Source organism: Symphalangus syndactylus, chromosome 17 (assembly GCF_028878055.3).
Source record: "Symphalangus syndactylus isolate Jambi chromosome 17, NHGRI_mSymSyn1-v2.1_pri, whole genome shotgun sequence".
NCBI classification, from domain to species: Eukaryota; Metazoa; Chordata; class Mammalia; order Primates; family Hylobatidae; genus Symphalangus; species Symphalangus syndactylus.
In genome coordinates this window covers 12604655-12622563 of record NC_072439.2, presented here as the reverse complement: position 1 = coordinate 12622563, position 17909 = coordinate 12604655, and the positions used below count along the sequence as shown (strand labels likewise).

Genomic DNA, 17909 nt, shown 5'->3' with positions numbered 1-17909 from the left:
CCGAGTGCTGGGTGGAGGGGAGGGGCGAGCGGACGGCCTGGGTCGCGTGGGGCTGAGCCCTTCATGGGACGGGGTCCTCAGCCGTGACGTCACTGCGCTGCCCCGCGTGGGCGCGGACCCCATGGAGGCCCGGCCCCGTGCTGGAGCACGTGCTGTCAGTGTCCTGATTTTTTTTTTTTTTTTTAAGACGGAGTCTTGCTCTGTCACCCAGGCTGGAGTGCAGTGGCGCAATCTCGCTCACTGCAAGCTCCGCCTCCCGGGTTCACGCCATTCTCCTGCCTCAGCCTCCCGAGTAGCTGGGATTACAGGACCGCCACCACGCCCGGCTAATTTTTTTGTATTTTTAGTAGAGACGGGGTTTCACCGTGTTAGCCAGGATGGTCTCGATCTCTTGACCTCGTGATCGGCCTGCCTCGGCCTCCCAAAGTGCTGGGATTACAGGCGTGAGCCACCGCGCCCGACCAGTGTCCTGATTTTTTTTACCCAAACGTTTCCCAGTCTCCTGTCCTTCCCACAGGCCCCTGCACTTTGGCTCGCCCCCCACATCTGAGCCTGCACTAAAATAAGGACCAAACCTCGAGTCACCTGATCCCGAAAATGGGCTGACCCCGGGGAGCCCCCTATCCTGTGTGGCCTCGCTGGATTTGTTTTTGTTGGACATTGTGTTTTGTTTTATTTATATATCAATTTTGAGGCGGAGTCTCGCACTGTCGCCCCGGCTGGAGTGCAGTGGCCTGATCTCGGCTCACTGCAACCTCCGCCTCCCGGGTGAAAACAATTCTCCTGCCTCAGCCTCCCCAGTAGCTGAGATTACAGGCGCCCGCCACCACGTCCGGCTAATTATTGTATTTTTAGTAGAGACGGGGGGGTTTCACTATGTTGGCCAAGCTGGTCTCGAACTCCTGACCTCGTGATCCGCCTTCCTCGGCCTCCCAAAGTGCTGGAATTAGAGGCGTGAGCTACCGCGCCCTGCGGACATTCTTTAGATCAAGAAATCCGGGGCCGGGCACGGTGGCTCAAGCCTGTAATCCCAGCACTTTGGGAAGCTGAGGTGGGTGGATCACCTGAGGTCAAGAGTTCGAGACCAGCCTGGCCAACATGGCGAAACCCTGTCTCTACTAAAATACAAAAAAAAGCTGGGCCTGGTGGCGCGTGCCTGTACTCCCAGCTACTCAGGACGCTGAGGCAGGAGAATCGCTTGAACCCGGGAGGTGGAGGTTGCAGTGAGCCAAGATCCCGCCACTGCACTCCAGCCTGGGCAACAGAGTGAGATACTGTCTCAAAAAAAAAATTAAATTAAAAAATAAAAATAAATAAATTTGGGATAAACCAGTTAAATGTCTCTCAATCTTTCTCTCGTTTTTTTTGTTTTCGTTTTTTGAGACAAGGTCTTGCTCTGTTGTCCAGGGTGGAATGCAGTGACAAGATCACAGCTCACTGTAAACCAGAACCCGTGGACCAGTTAACTCTGTTTTTTTTTTATTTTTTGTAGACAGGCTCTACCTATTTTGCCCAGGTTGATTTTGAACTCATGGCCTCCCGTCAGGCCCCCAAAATGCTGGGGTGACAGGCATGAACCACCGTGCCTGGCCCACTTAACTCTTAATATGCTTACAGAATGCAAATGCATTTGAATTGAGGAGTCTCCTCCCCCCCCCACAATGTTGTTTATATACCCATGGGCGACCTCTCTGTCACCTTCTCATGAGATACCTGAAATTGTCCTCACACAGACCCAGCAGGTGGTTTTTAGCCTATTCCTCAATACTTTATATAGTTTTTCCAGAAAATGGAATTGTAGTCCACCAATACATTTAATTATGTATATTGCACGTATTTTATCAAGTTCTGGCAGTTTTGCAGTTATGTTTAGTTTCTCAGAAAAGCAGTATTATCACTTCCAATAACAAGATTTACTTCTACCGTTAGTCTTTTTATCGATCATGGTGATTTTTGACGATGTTACACATTCAAGCAGGGATAAATAATTGAAGTGAAAATGGTGTTCCTTTCACTTGGAAGCCTGCCGGCACCTGTTCTTCTCATGTTCTGCAGACAGACCTTCTATGAGTAGCAGCCTGGCCTGTCAATCATTGTGTCTGAAATTGACCAGAGAAATTTTAGCAATGGAAAGTAATTGTAAAAAATGTGGCTGCCGACTTAGAAGAGTTTATGCAAGTTGGGCCAGATGTGGTTGCTCACACTTGTATTCCCAGCGCTTTGGGAGGCCGAGGCAGGAGGATTGTTTCAGTCCAGGAGTTCGAGATCAGCCTGGGCAACATAGGGAGAGCCCATCTCTATAAAAAATACAAGCCGGGCGCGGTGGCTCATGTTTGTAATCCCAGCACTTTGGGAGGCCGAGGCGGGTGGATCATCGGAGGTTGGGAGTTCAAGACCAGCCTGACCAGCATGGAGAAACCCTGTGTCTACTAAAAATACAAAATTAGCCAGGCATGGTGGCATGTGCCTGTAATCCCATGTACTCGGGAAGCTGAGGCAGGAGAATCGTTTGAACTTGGGAGGCAGAGGTTGCATTGAGCCGAGATCGTGCCATTGCACTCCAGCCTGGGCAATAAGAGCGAAAATCCGTCTCAAAAAAAAAAAAGGTCGGGTGCGGTGGCTGACGCCTGTAATCCCAGCACTTTGAAGGCTGAAGCGGGTGGATCACCTGAGGTCGGGAGTTCAAGACCAGCCTGACCAACATAGAGAAACCCTGTCTCCACTAAAAATACAAAAAACTAGCTGGGCATGGTGGTGCATACCTGTAATCCCTGCTACTCGGGAGACTGAGGCAGGAGAATCGCTTGAACCTGGGAGGCAGAGGTTATGGTGAGCGGAGGTTGCACCATTGCACTCCAGCCTGGGCAACAAGAGCGAAACTCCATCTCAAAAAAAAAAAAAAAAAAAAATACAAAATTAGCCAGGCTTGGTGGAGTGTGCCTGTGGTCTCAGCTACGTGGGAGGCTGAGGTGGGAGGATCACTTGAGCATGGGAGGTGGTGAGGTGAGATTGCACCACTGCACTCCAGCCTGGGCAACCAAGTGAGACCCTGTCTCAAAAAATTTTTTTTACCCAAATATAAAAAAGATCTATTACCCAGTGGGTAGTTTAATGAGAGTAGCGAGAAAAAAAAAAAAGTTGTTTGTAGTCACATAAAGAAGGCCATTCCAGTTAAGGAACCATTTGTTCTAGTTTTTAATAAGACGGCAGTGTGTCTAGTGGCTAAAATTGTAAAGTAATAGCCACACACTCGCCCCGCCCTCGGAGGCGCTTAAATTGGGTGGGGAAACAGACAAGAAACACCTAAATGAGCTAATAAAAAATGATGCAGGCACGATCTGAAGAAATTCCTAATAGAGTGGCGAATACAAGGAAAGATAGTGCTTGCAGGGAATGCTCCTCAAAAGGCAGTCTGGTAAAGGGACCTTAGAACTGCGAACAAAGAGTAAAACTGGAGGCGCCAGACTTGTGGGGAGATAGCGGAGGGGATGGATAGTTCTTACACCGAAAAACTCGTTGACTTTGTAACCAATTGATAGAGGTAAGAGGGAGAGTGTTGGTGTGGATATATCCAGACCTCTGACTCCAGACTTCCAAGCAGAAATTGCACAAGCCACATACAGGGAATAAAAAAAATAATGGAGGGAAGGAACAAGAATCTAAATAGAAACATTGGCAGGAAAAATGCTGATCATAGGTTAAAGTGATATGTATTTCAGATAAACTAACCACAATCAGATCTGTTTTTTTGTTTGTTTGTTTTTTTGAGACGGAGTCTCGCTCTGTCGCCCAGGCTGGAGTGCAGTGGCATGATCTCGGCTCACTGCAAGCTCCGCCTCCCGGGTTCACGCCATTCTCCTGACTCAGCCTCCCGAGTAGCTGGGACTACAGGCGTCCGCCACCACGCATGGCTAATTTTTTTTGTATGTTTTTAGTAGAGATGGGGTTTCACCGTGTTAGCCAGGATGTCCCGGATCTCCTGATCTCATGATCCGTCCGCCTCAGCCTTCCAAAGTGCTGGGATTACAGGTGTTCACCACCGTGCCCGGCCAAGAGATAACCACCTTTAACTGTAATTTTCCACTACCTACCTGAATCCTATAAAACTGTCCCACCCCTATCTCTCTCTGCTGACTCTCTTTCGGACTCAGCCCACTTGCACCCAAGTGAAATAAACAGCCTTGTTGCTCACACAAAGCCTGTTGGTGGACTCTCTTCACATGGACGCGCGTGACATTACCTAAATAAAGAACAAACAACACATTTCGAGACCAAACTGGAAAACAGGTTTTCCCTGAAAATTCGGGAATAATACCAATGTTTAGCACAGGCGGTGACATAGTAGAGGCAAAGGTTCCTAGGAAGGCCCGCAGCCGTGCCCGTGGTCCCCAAAGCCCAGGCCCACCCCTGATCCTACAGTCACTTGTGCCCTGTCCCCTCCTCCTCCAAACAAGGGCTGCTCGGTGGCGAAACTGAGCCTGGAATTCTATGCACACTTAGGTCCCTGGGTCTTCGAAGAGGACGTGGGAGACGCTGTCCCGCTGTAGGAGGCCGTGTCCGCTAGGGGGCAGCGCAAGCTCTGCCCAGGTGAGAATGTTCCTAGGCGGGCAGGTAGCGGTCATGGGGAGAAAGCCAGGCAGAGCAGGGCTGAGGCCGAGAACCCGCATTTCCGCCCAACGCCGCCGCGTGATCTCACATCCGCCTGTCACTCAATGTACACATTTGAGGTGGGTCACATGCACACAGGAGAAAGCAGGATCTCAGGAGAGAGTATTAGTGTGCCATTTTAGTATGTGTGTAGCTACAAGTCAGAGAGTATGCAGTCACAGAAAATTTTCGCAAGACAGTTTAGAAAAGTGATACAGATGTTGATTGAGACATAGTTCGCTTGTAAATAAATGTCAAAAAAAAAATCCTCATATTAAAAAATAAAAAACAGGGGCCGGGCGCGGTGGCTCACGCTTGTAATCCCAGCACTTTGGGAGGCCGAGGCGGGCGAATCACGAGGTCAGGAGATCGAGACCCTCCTGGCTAATACGGTGAAACCCCGTCTCTACTAAAAATACAAAAAATTAGCCGGGCATGGTGGTGGGCACCTGTAGTCCCAGCTACTCGGAGAGAGAATGGCGTGAACCCGGGAGGCAGAGCTTGCAGTGAGTCGAGATTGCACCACTGCACTTCAGCCTGGGCGACAGAGCAAGACTCCGTCTCAAAAAAAAAATAAAAATAAAAATAAAAAAATAAAAAATAAAATAAAAAACAACACTGCAAATGATCCCTGTGGTAGAGCCCTCTGTCCGAGCATTCCACTTATAATATTTTTGTTTTGTTTTCTTTTGTTTTGTTTTTTTGAGATGGTGTCTTGCTCTGTTGCCCAGGCTAGAGTGCAGTGGTGCGATCTCGGCTCACTGCCAGTTGTGCCTCCTGTGTTCAAGCGATTCTTCTGCCTTAGCCTCTTGAGTAGCTGGGAATACAGGCGTGCGCCGCGATGTATGGCTAATTGTTTTTTTGTATGTGTACATTTTTAGTAGAGACAGGGTTTCACCATGTTGGCCAGGATGGTCTCGATCTCCTGACCTCAAGTGATCTGCCTGCCTCATCCTCCCCAAGTGCTGGGATTAAAGACATGAGCCACTGCACCCAGCCCCACTCATACCACTTTGAAGCAATTCAGAGGTGAAAAAACATAATATTCACTGGAAATGGTGGAAATGTAGTCATACTAATCAGTAAAATCCATCAGCAAATCATTAACAAATAAATAATAATATGATCTTTATTTTTGTTTTGTTTCGTTTTTTTTTTTTTTTTTGAGACGGAGTCTCGCTCTGTCGCCTAGGCTGGAGTGCAGTGGCGTAATCTCGGCTCACTGCAAGCTCCGCCTCCCGGGTTCACGCCATTCTCCCGCCTCAGCCTCTCCGAGTAGCTGGGACTACAGGCGCCCGCCACCACGCCCGGCTAATTTTTTTTTTTGTATTTTTAGTAGAGACGGGGTTTCACCGTGGTCTCGATCTCCTGACCTCGTGATCCGCCTGCCTTGGCCTCCCAAAGTGCTGGGATTACAAGCGTGAGCCACCGCGCCCGGCCTTCGTTTTGTTTTTTGAGACGGAGTCTCGCTGTGTCGCCCAGGCTGGAGTGCAGTGGCACGATCTCGGCTCACTGCAAGCTCCGCCTCCTGGCTTCACACCATTCTCCTGCCTCAGCCTCTGGAGTAGCTGGGACTACAGGCGCCCGTCACCACGCCCGGCTAATTTTTGCTATTTTTAGTAGAGACAGGGTTTCACCATGTTGGCCAGGATGGTCTCGATCTCCTGACCTTGTGATCTGCCCGCCTTGGCCTCCCAAAGTGCTGGGATTACAGGCGTGAGCCGCCGCGCCAGGCCATGATCCTTGTTTTTAACGGAAGTCTTGTGGTAGAGATGCCTCCAGAAACTAATGAAAGTAATCACTATGGAGAAACCTTCGACCAGGTTCCAGGACGTAGTGCGCATCAGAGACTTGCTGCTGGAGTAAAAAGCTTTGGAAAGAATCAGTTTGAAAAAGCCATCATGGATACTTCATCCCAGCATCACCTCAACATGGACAAAGACCCTGTCAATGTAAGGAATGTGGGAGAACTTTTCTCATTACTCATCCTTCAGGGCACATGTAAGAGCTCACACTGAAGAGAAGCCTTATGCGTGTAACGAATGTGGAAAAGCCTTTATATACCTCTCCAAACTTCCAGTCCACATAAGAACTCACACTGGAGAGAAACCTTACGAATGCAAACGATGTGGGAAAACCTTTCAATCTCCCTGAAATCTCTGGACACACAGAGAAACTCGTACTGTAGAGAAACCCTATGCTTGTAAAGAATGTGAGAAATCCTTTTCTTCTCCCTCTTAGAACACACATGAAAGGCCGGGTGTGGTGGCCCACGCCTGTAATCCCAGCACTTTGGGAGGCCGAGGCAGGCGGATCACCTGAGGTCAGTTTGAGACCAGCCTGGCCAACATGGCGAAACCCCGCCTCTACTGAAAATACAAAAAAATTAGCCGGGCATGGTGGCCCATGCTTGTAATCCCAGCTACTCGGGAGGCTGAGGCAGGAGAATCGCTTGAACCCGGGAGGCAGAGGTTGTGGTGAGCTGAGATCAAGCCATTGCACTCCAGCCTGGGCAACAAGAGTGAAACTCCATTTCAAAAAAACAAAACAAAAAACACACACACAGGAAAGTTCACGGGCAGGCTGGGTGCAGTGGCTCACCCCTGTAATCCCAGCACTTTGGGAGGCCGAGGCGGGCAGATCACGAGGTCAGGAGATCGAGACCATCCTGGCTAACACAGTGAAACCCCGTCTCTACTAAAAATACAAAAAATTAGCCAGGTGTGGTGGCGGGCGCCTGTAATCCCAGCAATTTGGGAGGCAGAGGCAGGTGTATCATGAGGTCAGGAGATCGAGACCATCCTGGCTAACACAGTGAAACCTCATCTCTACTAAAAACACAAAAAATTAGCCAGGCGTGGTGGCGGGCACCTGTAGTCCCAGCTACTCAGGAGGCTGAGGCAGGAGAATGGCGTGAACCCAGGAGGCGGAGCTTGCAGTGAGCCAAGATCGCACCACTGCACTCCAGCCTGGGCGACAGAGCAAGACTCCGTCTCAAAAAAAAAAAAAAGTTCATGGTCCAGAGAAAGCCTACAAATGCAAGGAATGTGGGATGGCCTTCTTTCGTTCCTTCTACCTGATCATACATGCCAGAATGCACACGGGAGGAAAAGCCTACAAGTGTGTAGAATGTGGGAACACCTACAGTTGGCCCTCGGACCTTAGGGTTTACATGAGAACACACTGTGGGGAAAAGCCTTATGGATGCAAGCAGTGTGGAAAATCCTTCAGTTCTCCCTCCTCCTTCAAGGGACACATAAGAACTCACACTGGAGAGAAACCATACGCCTGTGTGGAGTGTGGGAAAGCCTTCAGTAGTCCCTCACACTTCCAAACACACGTGAGAATTCGCACTGGAGAGAAACCCTATGTGTGTGAGTAGTGTGGGAAAGCCTCCAGTTGGTCATCATCTTTTCAAGGACATTTGAGAACTCACAGTAGAGAGAAACCCTACGAATGTAAGGAATGTACAAAAGCCTTCGATAGACTCTCGTCCTTACAAAGACATAAGGATTCACATTGGAGAGAAACTCTCTAAATGTACACAGCGTGGAAAAGCTTTCTGTGGTCTCCCATCCTTAAAATAACACATGAAGCCGGGCGCGGTGGCTCACGCCTATAATCCCAGCACTTTGGGAGGCTGAGACGGGCGGATCATGAGGTCAGGAGATTGAGACCATCCTGGCTAACACAGTGAAACCCCATCTCTACTAAAAATACAAAAAAATTAGATTGGTGTGGCGGTGGGTGCCTGTAGTCCCAGCTACTTGGGGGGCTGAGGCAGGAGAATGGCGTGAACCTGGGAGGCGGAGCTTGCAGTGAGCCGAGATCGCGCCACTGCACTCCAGCCTGGGCGACAGAGCGAGACTCCATCTCAAAAAAAATAATAATAATAACACATGAAAACTCACACTGGAGGGAAACCGTATGTTAGTAAGTAATGTGGCAAAGGTTTGGTGCAGATGACTTACTGTATTGAATAAATTCAATTCTGTTAGAAAATGTTTATAAAGGTCTTAAGTCTAGCCATGGGTTTATTAGTGCCTTATGTTAAAGTTGACCTCTAGCCCATTATTTCTTGTTCTTTTTGAGAGAAACACAGCTGGTAAATACTCCTTTAAGAGTTTGCAAGGGGTGCTGTAACAAATCACCACAAAGCTGGTGGCCGAATGAAACAAATTTATTATCTCATAGTTCTGGAGGCTGAAGGTTTGAACTTAAGGTTGTTGTTTTGTTTTGTTTTGTTCTGAGATGGAGTCTTGCTCTGTCGCCCAGGCTGGAGTGCAGTGGCGCGATCTCGGCTCACTGCAAGCTCCGCCTCCCGGGTTCATGCCATTCTCCTGCCTCACCCTCCCAAGTAGCTGGGACTACAGGCACCCGTGACCATGTCCGGCTAATTTTTGTATTTTTAGTAGAGATGGGGTTTCACTGTGTTAGCCAGGATGGTCTCGATCTCCTGACCTTGTGATCCGCCCGCCTCGGCCTCCCAAAGTGCTGGGATTACAGGCGTGAGCCACCACACCCGGCAGTTACGTGTTTTGCATTTACCAGAAATTCTTACCTGAATTATTCCAAATTGGAGTTGCCCAGAATCAAAAATTGCATGAGATCTGGAAGGCAGAAATGAAGAATATGTCACACTTAGTTTTTGCACCTATTGTACAGGAAGACTAACATAGAGGGTGCAAGGTGCTTAAAGGGTTTGATGGGCACCAGTTTCCACGTTATTTTCGCGCTTTCTGGCCACACTGATAACGGATGTCCACAAACCAAACACCCAGTATTTGACTCCATCCCTCCTGTGTCAGTGCCTTCCACAGACATCCTCGGGAACTCTACTGCCATAGATCCACTTCCACGCTCATTCAGCCAGCGTCCACCCTGGCCACTGGTTTGTACTTCAATCGTTGGTGGCTGTCTCTGATGCTCTGACTCCCCTTTCTCTAATTCTTACCATACTTGTATTAGGTTTAATTTGTAGTGAATATCTTCTTCCTGTGTCTACTGTCCTCATTTTCTTTCTTTCTTTTTCTTTTTCTTTTTTTTTTTTTGAGACAGAGTTTCACTGTTGTTGCTCAGACTGGAGTGTAATGGTGCGATCTCGGCTCACTGCAACCTCTGCCTCCCGGATTCAAGCAATTCTCCTGCCTCAGCCTCCCGAGTAGCTGGGATTACAGGCATGCGCCACCACACCTGGCTAATTTTGTATTTTTAGTAGAGACGGGGTTTCTCCATGTTGGTCACGCTGGTCTTGAACTCCCAACCTCAGGTAATCCACCCGCCTCAGCCTCCCCAAGTGCTGGGATTACAGGCGCGAGCCCCCGTGCCCGGCCTGTCCTCATGTTCTTGACTGTACCCTGAAAGTTACAATTACGGCATCAGGAAATTGTTTCCTGATTGTAGTGTTGAGTGGTTGCATTTACCCTGTACTTTTTGTTTCTGGACAATTCCATATGAGAAATATCCACTTTGTAGATACACGAAGCAGATTATAGGAGTCTTCTGTCATTCAGGGCTGAATGCAGTTTCTAAATGATAAACCTAATATGTGTTAATCACAATTTTTATGTTTGCAAAAATAATCTACTTTTTTGCCAAACACAAGATTCTGTATGTATTTCTTAGAACAACCCTAGAACTGTTTTTGTATTTGCTGTAAACTTAAAATTTTAACTATCTTTCATGTATTGAGAAGGGATATGTTAAAATATTCCAGTACAATTATGGATTTTTAATGTATAATTGTATATTTTTAAATATGTTCTGATGCTATAGTGCATGTTCTAGAATTTTTATGTGAATTTTTAAACTCTTATAATGTTAAACATGTTTCTTATTAAAATGACTTATTCGTAAGAAGACAAGCTCACACATTGATTACGACAATGCTCACCAGCCCAAACCCATGAGAAACACAACTGCAGTTGAACAAAGTAGGATCTGTTGACTTATTTCACAGTGAGGTGACCACACAGCATGAGGAATGGGAATCTCAGAAATTGCATGTTAGAAGGTTAGGCGGTGGCTCATGCCTGTAATCCCAACACTTTGGGAGGCTAAGGCGGGCAGATCACGAGGTCAGGAGTTTGAGACCAGCATGGCCAACACAGTGAAACCCCGTCTCTACTAAAAATACAAAAATTAGCTCAGTGTGGTGGCAGGAGCCTGTGATCCCAGCTACTCGGGAGGCTGAGGCAGGAGAACCACTTGAATCTGGGAGGTGGAGGTTGCAGTGAGCTGAGATTGCACCCCTGCACTCCAGCCTGGGCAACAGGGTGAGACTTTGTCTCAAAAAAATTTTTTTTAATTTTTTTTTTTTTTTTTTTTTTTGAGACGGAGTCTCACTCTGTCACCCAGGCTGGAGTGCAATGGCACAGTCTCGGCTCACTGCAACCTCCATCCCCCGTGTTCAAGTGATTCTCCTGCCTCAGCCTCCCGAGTAGCTGGGATCACAGGCGCCTGCCACCACACCCAGCTGATTTTTGTATTTTTAGTAGAGACGGGGTTTCACCATGTTGGTCAGGCTGGTCTCGAACTCCTGACCTCGTGATCCACCTGCCTCAGCCTCCCAAACTGCTGGGATTACAGGCGTGAGCCACAGCGCCTGGCCTGTTTGCATAAATTGTTATTCTATGTAATGACATGATTACACAGTACTCTTTGTGAAGCAGATTCAGGGTGCACTGGTTAGCAACTTGTCTGACTCTGGTGAGAGAGAACACCCACATACAACGAGTTACATGGAAGTCGTTGAGTTACGTGGAATTTTTTTTTTTTTTTTTTTTTTTGAGACGGAGTCTCGCTCTGTTGCCCAGGCTGGAGTGCAGTGGCGCGATCTCGGCTCACTGCAAGCTCCGGCTCCCGGGTTCACGCCATTCTCCTGCCTCAGCCTCCCGAGTAGCTGGGACTACAGGCGCCCGCCAACACGCCCGGCTAATTTTTTGTATTTTTAGTAGAGACGGGGTTTCACCGTGTTAGCCAGGATGGTCTCGATCTCCTGACCTTGTGATCCGCCCGCCTCGGCCTCCCAAAGTGCTGGGATTACAGGCTTGAGCCACCGCGCCCGGCCTGAGTTACGTGGAATTTCATGGGTTTATTACTTACAGATAGGCAGCAAGGGACAACAGAAGCCTACAATTCATTGTGAGCTGCTCTTCCAAGGCTCAGACAGCTGCCTGGAGCAGATGGAGTCTCAGCTGGAGCAGATGGAGCCTCACTTGCACTCCAGATTAGGGACCCCAAAAGGCAGCCTGCCCCAGGTTATATACCTCAGGGGCAACAGAGCATGCTGGGCTAAAGCACAACATCCTGTTTTTGCCAGGACCAGGGCAGAACCTGTGTTCTAGCCAGCTCCCTGCTTATCTCAGAATGTTGCATTCCCAGTACATTCCTTTTTTCTTTTCTTTTTTTTTTTTTGAGATGGAGTCTCACCCTATTGGCCAGGCTAGAGTGTGATGGCGTGATCTCGGCTCACTGCAACCTCTGCCTCCCGGGTTCAAGCAATTCTCCTGCCTCAGCTTCCCAAGTAGCTGAGATTACAGGCATGCACCACCATGCCCGGCTAATTTTGAGTTTTTTGTTTTTTGGTTTTTGGTTTTTTGAGATGGAGTCTCGCTCTGTCGCCCAGGCTGGAGTGCAGTGGTGCGATCTCGGCTCACTGCAAACTCCACCTCCGGGTTCACGCCATTCTCCTGCCTCAGCCTCCCAAGTAGCTGGGACTACAGGCACCCCCCACCACGCCTGGCTAATTTTTTTGTATTTTTAGTACAGACGGGGTTTCACCGTGTTAGCCAGGATGGTCTCGATCTCCTGACCTCATGATCCGCCCACCTTGGCCTCCCAAAGTGCTGGGATTACAGGCGTGAGCCACCGTTGCCGGCTAATTCTGTATTTTTAGTAGAGACGGGGTTTCACCATGTTGGCCAGGCTGGTCTTGAACTCCTGACCTCAGGCGATCCGCCCACCTTGGCCTCCCAAAGTGTTGGGATTACAGGCATGAGCCACGGCGCCCAGCCGCATTCCCAGTACATTGTAGTTATTCTTGAGAGCTACAGTCAAGAGTGGGGAGGACTGGGTCAGTCTCAGGCCTCCTGAAGAACTTCCCTGCATCCTTGTTTTCGCTTTGCTCGTTCGTGATCACCCCATGGCCCCATCTGATGTTGGGTTTGTGTAAAATCATTTCTGTTCCACAGAATCATGTGGCGTGGGGTGAATGCCAGGCCATGTTCCAGTTCTCAAGGGCTGATTTTTCTTTCCATGTAAAGAGTTGAATATTGCTTACCATATATCTGGCACTGTTTTGTTTCTAATAAATTAATTCAATAAACATACACAAATTCACTTAATCCTCCAAAACTACAATGTAGATACATTCATTGTCTCCTTTTGTGAGTAACAGACTTACGGATTACAAAGCTAGCAAGTTATAAGGTAGGATCAGGATTCAGAACAAGTCTTTCTAGGCTGGGTACAGTAGCTCACGCCTATAATCCCAGCACTTTGGGAGGCTGAGGTGGGTGGATCACTTGAGCTCAGCAACTCAAATCCAGCCTGGGTAACATGGAGAAACCCCAACTCTACAAAAAATACAAAAATTAGCCACATGGAGTGGCATGTGCCTGTAGTTCCAGCTACTTGGGAGGCTGAGGCAGGAAAGTCACTTGAGCCCGGGAGGCGGAGGTTGCAGTGAGCCGAGTTTGCACTACTGCACTCCAGCCTGGGCAACAGAGAAAGACTCTGTCTCAAAAAAAAAAAAAAAAATAGTCCTTCTAGCCCAAAGAACATGATTTTTACCTGATCCTAATTTTTGAGCCTCTCTTATATACCAGGCATTGTAAGCTCAAAGCAAAACAATTAGGCTGAAAAGTAATCAAGGCATAGTAGGCTCTCAATATAGAATAAGTCCTTGTAGTTCGAGTGCATGTATTTTTCTGGGAAAAGAGATTTTTTTTAAAAAGTAAAGATTTTAATGTAAAAAGTAGAGACTCAATATAAAAAATATGGGTCTCAGGGACCAGGCTCAGTGGCTCACGCCTGTAATCCCAGCACTTTGGGAGGCTGAGGCGGGCAGATCATGAGGTCAGGAGTTCGAGACCAGCCTGGCCAACATGGTGAAACACCGTCTCTACTAAAAATACAAAAATCAGCCGGGCCTGGTGGCAGGCACCTGTAATCCCAGCTACTCAGGAGGCTGAGGCAGGAGAATCACTTGAACCCGGGAAGTGGAGGTTGCCGTCAGCCGAGATCCTGCCACTGCACTCCAGCCTGGCGACAGATCGAGATTTCGTCCGAAAAGAAAAAAAATGGGTCTTGGAAGAAAATAATCCACAAGGGAGGTAACTGGGAAAACAGAGGGATGTATTTTGCATTTTTTCTATTGATGGTGGGGCATTGGAGAATGAGGACGTATTTATTCATTTATATTTCCATCACTAAGTATGTGTTAAGTAAACACATTATTAGTGATTACACTAATAGTGAAACACTATTAGAGGGACTGCTCAGGATGTTTGTAAATAGTGTGGAGTGATACCCAGTCCTGCATTCATGGAGTTAACAGAGTAATAATTCCCTACAAAATAAAACCCTCATGATCCATCTTTATTTATTTATTTATTTTTGAGATGGAGTCTCCCTCTGTCGCCCAGGCTGGAGTGCAGTGGTGCAATCTCGGCTCACTGCAACCTCCGCCTCCCGGGTTCAGCTGATTCTCCTGCCTCAGCCTCCCCAGCAGCTAGGATTACAGGCACGTGCCACCACGCCCGGCTAATTTTTTGTATTTTTAGTAGAGACAAGGTTTCACCGTATTAGCCAGGATGGTCTCGATCTCCTGACCTCGTGATCCGCCCGCCACGGCCTCCCAAAGTGCTGGGATTACAGGCGTGAGCCACCATGCCTGGCCGGTCCATCTTTATTTTTGCAATGCTCAAAAGCTTTAGGTCATATGATATGTACCTATGAAGTGAAAAGGTCACCAGACTCTCACCAGTTATTCGGGCCATCAAGTGTGGCTGTGTATAGAGTCCTTTTGAATGAATTGTAAATTGTATTAAAGAGGTGGCCTTCCCAATTTGCTGCTAGTCTAGTCTGAGAGAATTTGTAGCCTAGGAAGCCACAGAGTTGCCCCTGGTTTGTAAAAGGATGTGGTCATCTGCACAGTTTTATGCCAGCATGTACCCTTTCCTACAAGCAGAATGATAGCTGTGCAAGTTCTTGGGATCTGGTAGATGCAAGAAGAGCTGTGGATGGTAAGGGGGATTCTAGGAATAATGAAGGTGAGCTGCAGACACTGTGTCATTTTCAACACCGTCCCAATTTAGTATCAAAGGATATTTGGCATTCTCAAAAATACTTTGATACTAAATTGGGACGGTGTTCAAAATCCCAAATTTTGGAAAATTTTAATGCCCTTTCCTAGGAGACGGTAGTTTTTGTTTTGTTTTGTTTTGTTTTGTTTTGTTTTTTGTTTTTAAGGCAGAGTCTCACTCTGTCACCCAGGCTGGAGTGCAGTGGCACAATCTCGGCTCACTGCAACCTCCGGAAATGGCAGATTTTTTTTCTAATGATGCATAATGCCCAAACAGGAGCACATACTGCTCTTCACATTCATTATTTCCATATGCTCAATTTTCCAATACCTGTCACAGCAAAGCAGAAATGTAACACCTTTTTGCTGAATTAAACAGCAAGTCAGCCAGGTATGGTGGATCGTGCCTATAACCCCAGCACTTTGAGAGGTGGAGACGGGTAGATCACATGAGTTCAGGAGTTCAAGACCAGCCTGGTCAACATGGTGAAACCCGCCTCTACTAAAAATGCAAAAATTATCTGGGCGTGGTTGCGAATGCCTGTAATCCCAGCTACTCGGGAGGCTGAAACAGGAGAATCGCTTGAACCCGCGAGGCGGAGGTTGCAGAGAGGTGAGATTGCACCATTGCACTGCAGCCTGGGCGACAGAGCTAGGCTCCATCTCAAAAAAATAAATACATATAAATAAATAATAAAAATAAACTCACCTGAACCTTTTTAGGTAAGCAAAACCAATTTTTTCCACTTCCTTGGCAACCGAACAGAGAATGGCACACGTGAGAAAGAAGAAATCACGAGCTGTCATTGCTTTCTTGGAAACCAACCTGAAATTAAAAAGGCCACCAGGGCCACGCCTCTCTCACCTCAGACACAGATTCAGAGAGAAGCGAGAAGGCACCTCTGTCCCCAAGTTCCTGGGGCCTGAGCTCTGCACACACCGTAGGTCTGAAATGTGAACTTCCCTTTGAGGGTCGTCCTGGGCGGAATTCCAATCCTTAGGTATCTGCATGTATTCCCAGGCTTGAGGCCATTTCAACCCTAAATCAGGAATTCCAAGTCTGGTTTTGTGTCTTCTGACTACGAATCTTGGCTAGAGATGCAAAGGTGTGACCGGGTGCGGTGGCTCACGCCTGTAATCCCAGCACTTTGGCAGGCCGTGGTGGGTGGATCACCTGAGGTCAGGAACTCGAGACCAGCCTGGCCAACATGGTGATACCCCGTCTCTACTAAAAATACAAAAATTAGCCGGGCATGGTGGTGCGCGTCTGTAGTCCCAGCTGCTCGGGAGGCTGAGGCAGGAGAATGGCTTGAACCTGGGAGGCGGAAGTTTCAGGGAGCCAAGATGAGGCCACTGCACTCCAGCATGGGTGACAGAGCGAAACTCTGTCTCTGCCGGGCGCGGTGGCTCACGCTTGTAATCCCAGCACTTTGGGAGGCCGAGGCGGGCGGATCACGAGGTCAGGAGATCGAGACCACGGTGAAACCCCGTCTCTACTAAAAATACAAAAAATTAGCCGGGCGTGGTGGCGAGCGCCTGTAGTCCCAGCTACTCGGAGAGGCTGAGGCAGGAGAATGGCATGAACCCGGGAGGCGGAGTTTGCAGTGAGCCGAGATTGTGCCACTGCACTCCAGCCTGGGTGACAGAGCAAGACTCTGTCTCAAAAAAAAAAAAAAAAAAAAAAAAAAAAAAAAAAAAAAAAAAAAGAAACTCTGTCTCAAAAGAAAAAAAAAAAAAGAGGCCAGGCGCGGTGGCTCATGCCTGTAAACCCAGCACTTTGGGAGACCAAGGCGGGCGGATCACGAGGTCAGGAGATCGAGACCATCCTGGCGAACACGGTGAAACCCCGTCTCCACTAAAAATACAAAAAATTAGCCGGGCGTGGTGGCGGGCGCCTGTAGTCCCAGCTACTCGGGAGGCTGAGGCAGGAGAATGGCGTGAACCCAGGAGGCGGAACTTGCAGTGAGCCGAGATCGCACCACTGCACTCTAGCCTGGGCGACAGAACGAGAGTCTGTCTCAAAAAACAAAAGACAACAAAACAAAAAGAGATGCGCAGGTGTCCCATCTTAAGAGTATTCCCCTGGAGGCCTGCCATGTGGCAGTGAGGTGACCGGAAGTAGAAAACGAGGACAATCAGACCTCGAACTCACACCCCTCAGCTACAGGAACCAGCGATGCCACCTTGTCATTTCAGCATCAGTCCTGCAGGCGTCACGCTACGTCACATCCGGGAGAGGCCGCGCTGCCCACAGGTGCAACGTGCGGCGGCGTCCGGAACACTAGCCTGAGGCTCGGGATTGCAAATGCGCATTCCACACCAAGGCCACCGCCCCCGGGCTTCCTGGTAGTCCGTGGACACCAGGAGGTGTCTATAGTCTCCTCCTTCTCAGGCACCTTGCTCGTCCACTGCTTGGGGCACCACTGGGGGAACCCAAGCCCCTTGGAAATGTGGTTCAAAAAAGGACAGCCCTTAAACGCTAGGGTCCCGTCCCTCAGATTGCTCCCAGCATGCAATGCGGCCCCTCCTCCAAAGCCTCTGTGTCCTGGAGGCCGCTGGGAGCTCCAACCGAGCACAGTGCGCAGGTGCAAGCGGGTTGTGCTTCATGTTGGGGGAGTTGTGTGGCTGATTTTCCGGAAAGCTCCGAAGGAAGGGGCTCCACCACAATAGGGACTTGTGTATCTAAACATATCGAGCCATGCAAAAGGCATAGTTTTCCAAAGACGTTGTAGCAACTTAGCATTTTTTTGTTTTGTTTTGTTTTTTCTTTTTAGAGATGGGGGGGAGGGTCTCACTATGTTGCCCAGGCTGGTCTTGAACTCCTGGGCGCAAGCGATCCTCCCGCCTCAGCCTCCCAATATGCTGGGACTACAGGCGTGAGCCACTGTGCCAGCCACAACTTAGCATTTCTGTTGCACGTATTCAGCAACAGCATTTTCCTGGATGTTTTGGCCTT

The 17909-nt window shown here is 48.6% G+C and overlaps 1 long non-coding RNA gene across 1 annotated transcript; it reads right to left on the bottom strand.

Annotated features, from left to right (window-relative positions):
* Positions 1-1952: 1952 nt before the first annotated feature.
* Positions 1953-16657, bottom strand: LOC129465795 (uncharacterized). The gene is made up of 3 exons (XR_008652033.2): positions 15663-16657; positions 9209-9257; positions 1953-2099 (listed from the first exon to the last, which is right to left on the bottom strand). It is a non-coding gene; the product is annotated as an uncharacterized lncRNA (long non-coding RNA).
* Positions 16658-17909: the final 1252 nt, after the last annotated feature.